General features: G+C 38.1%; 1 pseudogene; it reads left to right on the top strand.

Annotated features, from left to right (window-relative positions):
• Positions 1 to 5,821: 5,821 nt before the first annotated feature.
• LOC138159847 (eukaryotic translation initiation factor 4 gamma 1 pseudogene) lies at positions 5,822 to 8,666 on the top strand (annotated as a pseudogene).
• Positions 8,667 to 8,768: the final 102 nt, after the last annotated feature.

Below are 8,768 nucleotides of genomic sequence, written 5' to 3'. Positions count from 1 at the left end.
ATCTTATTGGGAAGATGTCTGGGTTATTCTCATTGTAGATAATGTTTGCTGATGGTTTTAGATAGATATTAATTATAATTTAAGCAAAGCTCCATCCATTTATGTTCCTAGTGTTTTTAATGTGTTATATTTTTTTCAGAAACTGTTGAAATGATCATATTATTTCTGTTGGTTTTGTTATTGATATGGTCCATTATACTAATGGTTTTCCTAATATTAAGACAGCCCAGCATTCCTGGTATAAATTCCAGTTGGTCATAGTGTATAATCTTTGTGAATATGTTGCTATAATATCCTTGCTAGTATTTTGTATTTAAAGTTTTTGCATTCATATTCATTAGATAATTTATCCTATGGTTTTCTTTTTTTTATCTTGTTTTTCCTAGTTTAGGTATCAGCACAATATTTATCTTGTAAAATGAATTTGGTAGTACTCCTTTTTTGCTTATTTTTCCAAATAGTTTATAGAGTATTGGGATTAATTATTCTTTAAATGTTTGGTATGACTCACTTGTGAATCCATATGGTCCTGGGGATGATTTTTCTTAGAGAGATCACTGTTATCTTTTTCAAATTATTTTTTCTAAGATGTGGTTATTAAAACATTCTATTTATTCTTCTTTAAATTTATTTTTATTTATTTTTAAATTAAATTTTATGTTTATTTTAAGTTTACATCATTCATTTCCACAAGATTTTGAGTTACAAATTTTCTCCCCTTCTTTCCCCTACCCACCAACCCAAACCAGCCATTCCACTGTATATTCCCTCCCCTAATCTGCTCTCTCCTATATCCTCCCCTATTCCCCCCTTTGACTTTTTGGTAGGGCAAGATAGATCTCCATACCCCAGTGACTATATATCTTATTTCCCAGTTGCATGTAAAAATAATATATGTATTTTTTAAACATTTGATTTAAAAACTGTGAATTCCAGATTCTCTCCCTTCCTCCCTTATCACCCACCCTTGCTGAGAATATAAGCAATTCAATATAGATTGTACATGTGCAGCCATGCAAAACATTTCCATAGTGGATATATTGTGAAAGATTGACTATATTTCCCTCCATCCTATCCCACCCCCACTTGATTTTTTCTCTACTTTGACTATATCCCTTTTCAAAAGTGTGTGCTTCTAACTTCCCTTCCACCCAAACTTCCCTCCCCTCCATCAAACCCCCTTTCATCTCCTTCCCAATTACTCTCCTGTGGGGTGAGATACCCTATTTAATTTATATGTCATTCCCTCCCTAAGCCAAATTCAATGAGAGTAAGTTTGACCCATTCCCTTTTACCTCCATGTTCTTCCCCTCAATTGTAACAGTTTTCCCATGCCTCTTCTATATGAGATAATTTAACCCATTCTGTCTCTCTCCATCTCCTCTCATTATTTTCCTCTCTCACCTCTCAATTTCACCTTTTAAGTATCATCCCTTCCTATTTAATTGCTCTTGTGCCCTCTGTCTATGTATACCCATACACATATGTATTCAGATACCTATATACCTCCTATATAGACATATATGTATTTATACATACATACATACTTATACATTTATATTCCCTTCAACTATCCTCATACTAAGAAAAGTTTCATAAGTTAAATTATCATTTTTCCATGTAGGAATGTAAATAGCTAAACTTTGATAATTTCCTTATAATTACTGTTCCCTGTTTACCTTCAAATGCTTCTCTTGCTTCTTGTATCTGAATGTCAAATTTTCTGTTCAAATGATTTTCTCATCAAGAATGCTGGAAAGTCCTCCATTTAATTAAATGACCATATTTTCCCCTGAAATATGATATTCAGTTTTGCTGGGTAAGTAATTCTTGGTTTTAATTACAGCTCCTTTGACCTCTGGATTATCATATTCCAAGCCCTGTGATTCCTCAGTATAGAAGCTGCCAGATTCTGTGTTATCCTGATTGTGTTTCCACAATATTCGAATTGTTTCTTCTTGCCTGTTTGTAATACTTTCTCCTTGACCTGGAAACTGTGGAACCTGGCTATAATATTCCTAGGATTTTTCTTTTTGGGATCTTTTGCAGGAATTGATTGGTGGATTCTTTCAACCTCTATTTTGCCCTCTAGTTCTAAAACATCAGGGCAATTTTCCTTGAGAATTTCTTGAAGGATGATTTCTTGGGGTTTTTTTGATCATGGTTTCAGGTAGTGCAATAATTTTTAAATTATCTCTCTTGGATCTATTTTACAGGTCAGTGGTTTTTCCAATGAGATATTTCACATTGACTTCTATTTTTTCTTTTTTTTTTTGGTTCTGTTTAATAGTTTCTTGATTTCTCATAAAGTCATTACCTTCCATTTGCTCCAATCTAATTCTGAAGGAATTATACTCTTCAGTGAGTTTTTGAAATTATTTTTTCCATCTGGCCAATTCAGCTTTTTAAGGCCTTCTTCTCCTTACTGTCTTTTTGAGACACTTTTGCCATTTTCTTGGAAGCTTTTGGTACAGGTTTTCTGACTTTATTGTCTTCCTCCTCTTCCATGCTTTGATCATTTTTGTCCCCCAAACAGGAATCTAAGGTTTGACTGCTGTGCTAGCTTTACTTTCTTTGCTTGCTCATGTTGCCACTCAATTACTTCACTTTTGAGCTTTTTGTCACAATAGAACTATGATTCCAGAGAGTAGAGCTTTGTCCCAAATTGCTGGGGATTTCACAGCTGCCGGAGGTATTAGTTGACTGCCCACTCAGAAGCCACCACAGGCTTTGGCACCTGGTCACACACCCCAGGACCTCCACCCAAGACAGTGATCCAGATCCAAGCAGGTTAAAGCAAGAACATTCACTCCTCAGAATGATCACTTGGCCCCCCTGTGATCTGCAGGCCTGGAGTTCTGAAGCAAACACATGGCATCAGCTACTGTGCCTTATCTGCTTCTCCCTCTGGGGGCATAGGCTGGGCTGCACCCCAAGACCCTCTGTTCCCAAAGTCCACACTGACTTTTTTCTTTGCCTTTGGCATTTGTGTATTGATAATTCTATAAACCACCACAGCTGCTTGTGATCCACTCTCCCAAACACCTTTTAGCCATGGCTGTTAGAGGCTGCCCTAGGGCTAAAACTGCAGCCTCACATTGGGCTGGGATCTGCTCCCAACCTATGATGAACCGTTTCTGTCTGCCTGCCAAGGCTGCCTTCAGCAGGAGATTTGTTCCTCTCTGTCACTTTGTGGGTTCTGGAGTTCTAAAATTTGTTTAGAATCATATTTTATAGGTATTTGAGGTGGTCATGGGGGGGGAGCTCATGGAGTTTTCCTACTTCTATGCTGCATTTTCCATTCTATTTATTCTTATCTTTATCTGTACATTTTATTTTATTTTATTTTACTTTTTTGGTAAATATCTTTTTCGCTTGTATTGTCAGATTCTTTCAATTTGTATACTACCCTGTTTCACGGATATCAGGACAATTTTTTGTAATAATTTTTGAAATATGATATAAATTTAGACTCTTTTTCATCATGGCTTTCAGGTAGTCCAATAGTTCTTATGTTATCTCTCCCTGATCTATTTCCTAGGACAGTTCTTTTTCAAATGTGATATTTTGCATTTGCTTCTGGTTTATCATTCTTTTGATTTTGTTTATTTATTTTCTCATGCTTCCCAAAGTCATTTGTTTCTACTTGACCAATTACAATTTTTAAGGAGTTATTTTTTTCAGCGAGCTATTTCTTTTCAATTTGGCCAATTCTACTTTTTTTTTAAAGGATTTGTTTCAAATAAATTTTTGTACATCTTTTCCCATTTTTTTAAAGTTTCCTTATTTGATTTTTAAAATATCTTTTTGAGTTTTTCCAGGAAATCTTTTTTTTTTTTGAACTTGAGACCAATTCACATTTTTCTTTGTGGCTTTGCATGTAGCTATTTTGTCATTGTTGTCCTCTTCAGAGTTTGTGCTTTCTCTCTCCCCCCCCCCCCCCCCCCCGGCATTATATTACCTTTCTATAGTTAGGTTCTTTTTTTGTTGTTTGTTCATTTTTCCAGCTTTTTACTTTTAACTTTATATTAAAATTGGACTCTGTCTCCCTTGGGGTGGATGGGACATTGTCCCAAGCTTTGGGGATTTTTTCTTTTTCATTTGTTGCATGTGTTTGTGTGTGCATGTGTGTGCGTGCGTGCACATGTGCATGCTCAAGTGCAGGCAATGTTTTTTTTTTCCCCACAGTTCTGAGGATCTGTAAATTTTTAGTTCTTCTAAGAGGATATCATCTAAAGAGATGTGAAGTCATTACTCTACTGGCCTGTGCTCTAGTCTTTCAGTATCCATAAGCACTCTTTTCCACCTTTGAGCTGTAACCAGGGTCCCTACTCTAATTTATGCTCCTCTTCTGCCTGGGACTATGACCTGGGACCATACATGGGAAATACAAAAGAATTCTATTCCTAGTGTCAGTAATAGGCTCCCTGTTATCTGCTTCTGACCAGTTGTCCACTTCCTTTATTTTCTGTGGGCTGAGAACTCTGAAAGCTGAAGTTGAGATATACATGCCCCCAAGGCTTGATACTGGCTTTCCTGGATAGGGGTCTGCTCCAGCCTGCACTACACTGAGTTCCAGTTTCATCCTGTTGAGGCATACCTTTCCATTCAAGTTTTATTAGGCTTGAAAAATTCTTTCACCCCTTCCTTTTGTTGATTCTCTTGTTTCAGATTTTTTTTTTTGAGGTATTATTTTAATGTTTTTTTGGAATGCATTTGAGAGAACTCAGATGAGCATTTATTCTGTCATCTTGACTCTTCCCCTGAATTTCACTTTAAGAGACAGAGCAAAAAGAAATAAAAACTTTTATTAGGAATTTGTCTTAAACATACATACCGTTCATGACCTGTTTTGAGTTCTATATAGCCTCATAAATCCAAGGATTTAGAATTCAAAAGGACTATGGAGATCACTGAATACAACCCCTTTATTTGACAGATAAGGAAGTTAAAGTGCTTAGAGGAGAATTGAACTTGTTTAATGTCACTGAGGTAGCACATAGTACTTGGAATTCAAACTCAGAGTGTAGGAACCCATTTTCTATTATATTTTTACTATACCAGGCTGCTTCAGTGTAAATTTGGTCTACTAAACACTATCTATCCATAGTATAGTGGCATGAGAAGTTATATCAGAGTAATGACCTTTGGTCTTGAATTATCATAAATCACCTAAGAAAAATTGCTTTATGTTAGAGATTACACAGTAGGCATGAAAATAAGCTAACCTATTCTGGACATGTTTTCAGTAAGTAGAACAGAAATAAAAGAATTAGAGTTAAACAGCAACTAATACATTACTCATTCCCTATACATTTCCAGTGAAGTTTTAACAATGCTTCATATCATATACATCTGTCTACCCAGTCCCATATATTCTTGCCTTCTGTTTTGTTGTTGCTATCTACAGACCACCAGAGCTCTTGAGATCATGCTTTGGGTAAATTAATCCTTTCAAATTTGGAAACACTAGCCTAGACTCATGCCAGTCAATAAATAAACATTTATAATGAACCTACTTTGTGCCAGACATTATGCTAACTGCTGAAGAGAAAAGGGGGGGGGCAAAGGGGGAGATAAGCATTTATACAGTTGCATCTACGTGCGCAGCACTGTGCTAAGTACTGAGAATGAAAAAGGAATAGCAAAATACACTTCCTAACCTCAAGAAGCTCAAGTGAAGGAAAAAGGAAAATAAGTGTATACAAACAAGCTATATACAGGTTGAAAAGGAAATAATTAACTGATGGAAAGTGCTAGAATTACAGAAGGAAAGAGTTTGGTTAGGATTAAAGTAATCTGGGGACATAAGGAATTAATGATGAAGAAGGGCATTACAGGCATTGGAGGTAACCAGAGAAAATGCCCAGAGGTGAGAGCAGGATTATCTTGTTTCTGGAATATCAAGGAGTCTAGCGTCATTGGCTAGAAGAGTGTGTGTGTGTGTGTGTGTGTGTGAGAGAGAGAGATTTTTGAATATTTTTTTCAAATTACATGTAAAGGTTTTTAACAGATTTTTTTAAAAGTTGATTTCTCAATTCTTTCCCTCCCCCTCCATAAGGCAGTAAGTAATTGGATACTGGTTATATTTGTGCAGTCATGCAAAACACATTTCCATATTAGTCATGTTGTGGAAGAAGACACAGACCAAAAAAAAAAAACAATCCATAAAGAAAACAAAGACAGTAAAAAGTAGTATACTTTGATTTGTATTCAGGCATCCTCACTTCTTTCTACAGAGGTTGATAATATCTTTAATTTGAATCCTTTGGAATTGTCTTAAATCATTTTATTGCTGAGATTAACTAAATCATTCCCAATGGATTGTCAGACAATATTGCTATTACCATGTATAATGTTCTGTTTCTGCTCTCTTCACTCTGCATCAGTTCATCTAAGTCTTCCAAGGTTTTTCTGAAATCTTAAAGCACAACAGTATTCAATTACAATCATATACCACAGCTTATTAAATCCATTCCCCAGTTGATGGGCATCTCCTCAGTTACAAATTCTTTGCTACCACAAAAAAATCTATTGTACATAATGTTGTACAAATAAGTCTTTTCACCCCCTTTTTACTTGATCTCTTTGGGGTACTGTAGTGCTATTGCTGTATAGAAGAGTATGCACAGTTCTATAGCCCTTTTGGCATAGTTCCAAATTGCTTTCTAGAATGGTTGAACCAGTTCACCACTTCACCAATGGTGCATTAATATTTCAATTTTTCCATTTCCCTTTTAGCATTTGTCATTTTCCTTTTCTATCATGTAAGCTAAACTGACAAATGTGAAGTAGTATCTCTGAGTTGTTTTACTTTGCACTTCCCTAATCAATAGTCAGAGCATTTTTCGTATCACTATAGATGACTTTGATTTCTTTGTCTGAAAACTGCCTGTTCATATCTTTTGACCATTTATTAGTTTAGGAGTGACTTGTATTCTGTTTTTGTTTGTTTTTTGGAAGGGAGAAGGCAAGGCATTTTGGATTAAATGACTTACTCAGGGTCACACAGCTAGTTAAGTGTCAAGTGTCTGAAGCCTGAGTCGAACTCAGGTGATCATGACACCAGCAATGGTGCTCCACTCACTTTGCTACCTCACTGCCCTATGATTTGTATTCTTGTAAATTTCATTCAGTTCTCTAGATATTTGAGAAATGTGGCCTTTATCAGAAACATTTGGCATAATATTTTCCCCCAGTTTTTGGCTTTATGTCTCATCTTGATTATGTTTGTTATGCATAAATTTTAAGGAGAGTGGAAAGGAGTGAAGAAGTAGTTTATGAAAGTCTTTAAATGCCCAAAACAGGATTTGTGTTTGGTATTGAAGATGATAGTGAACCATTGGAGTTTTTGAGTTTTGTGGTGACATCGCTGACCTGTGTTTTATAAAAATCAATTTGCTAAGTGAGTGGAGGAGAGTGGAGTGAGGAAAGACTTGTGTTAGGCAGATCTATCAGCTGTCCGTTGCATTTGATGGCTTATACCAGGTGATGGTAGTATCCAGGGAGAGAAAAAGACATAATCAAGAGATATTATAAAGGTGAAGTCAGTATACTATCTTAAATTGGATCTAGGCTGTGAGTCAAGGGAACTTGGAAGGTGATGTCAGGGGAATGGGGGGATTAATAAAGAAAGTTTGGTGGGTGAAGAGTTTAGGGGGAAAGACAGTGAGTTTGGTGGCAGCTGGAAATGGTCATGCACGAAGCCTGTGCTGCTGTGTGGGTCTCAGCTTTTTGGCCTGAAGGAGACTGAAGTCCCTTCCTGATGCCCAGAGCCTGTAGGCCACGGTGCAGATTTGTTGTTTCCTGAGGGGCCTGCGTTCCCCCCAGGACAGACAGCACTGGTGTTTAACCTGCCACTAGTGACCCAAATGAACATGCTTTCTCAGCACTGTCAGCATTTCTACTCAAGCCGGCTCAGCCCTCAATTAGTATAGACTCTCATGTGTAGAGTACAGGCCCTCGTGACTGCCCATGTCTACTCTGTGGGTTAACAAGTGATTATGATCACCTCCCAGATCACCTACTCAGTCTTTCAAGGTACCTACTACATCCCTGGACAGGACTGTTACACATGTTTTCCCAACCCAGCAGTACCTAGTGCAACCAGTAGCCCCCAGCTTTTAACCTGGAACAAGTTCCGCTGAATTTGCAACCTATACATGTCCCTACTATCCAGCCTGGGTTGTGCAGCAATTTCAACCTGGCATGTCCCCTGCCCCTATCCATAATGAACCAGCCACTCCACATTGCTCCCAAGAGGAAACGAAAGATGATTTGGATCTGTGATCTCAACCAGGCAGGGAAGGATATCACAAAGGAGGTTGTCTGGGGCCTGGACCTCCTCCACCCATACATCTCCCCAGACAGGAGGAGGTCTAGAGCCTCAGACTAAGAGGGAGACTCCCCAGGTTTCTGTCATTGTTCACCCAAATGACACGCTTCAGAGAATGACCATGGAGGGCTGTCCGGGATGTGGGCTAGAGCACAGAACCTCTGAATTTCCATCTCCTTCCCCAGCTCTGTGACCACCACCTCCAGGGTGGTTTTTACAGCCAGGGCCTGAGTTGGACTACCTCCAACAGCCTCCATTATATGGAGCTTTCTCCAGAGGCCAATGGCATGGCCATGTGATAAGCCTAAGGTCCAGAAGTGGGCCAGGCTGAAGCAGTTCCTGTGCCTCACCCCCACTCCCCCAGCCTGTTCTTAGGAATTCAAAGTTGTGGCCCCTCTGACCCATCCTGTGGAGCTGCCCAACAGGGCCCTCT

The sequence above is a fragment of the Petaurus breviceps genome, unplaced genomic scaffold, assembly GCF_028583685.1.
Source record: "Petaurus breviceps papuanus isolate PSGF00001 unplaced genomic scaffold, PetGlider_PUasm1.0 178, whole genome shotgun sequence".
NCBI classification, from domain to species: domain Eukaryota; kingdom Metazoa; phylum Chordata; class Mammalia; order Diprotodontia; family Petauridae; genus Petaurus; species Petaurus breviceps.
Note: the sequence above shows the minus strand (reverse complement) of the source record. Positions and strands in the feature narration are given on the sequence as shown.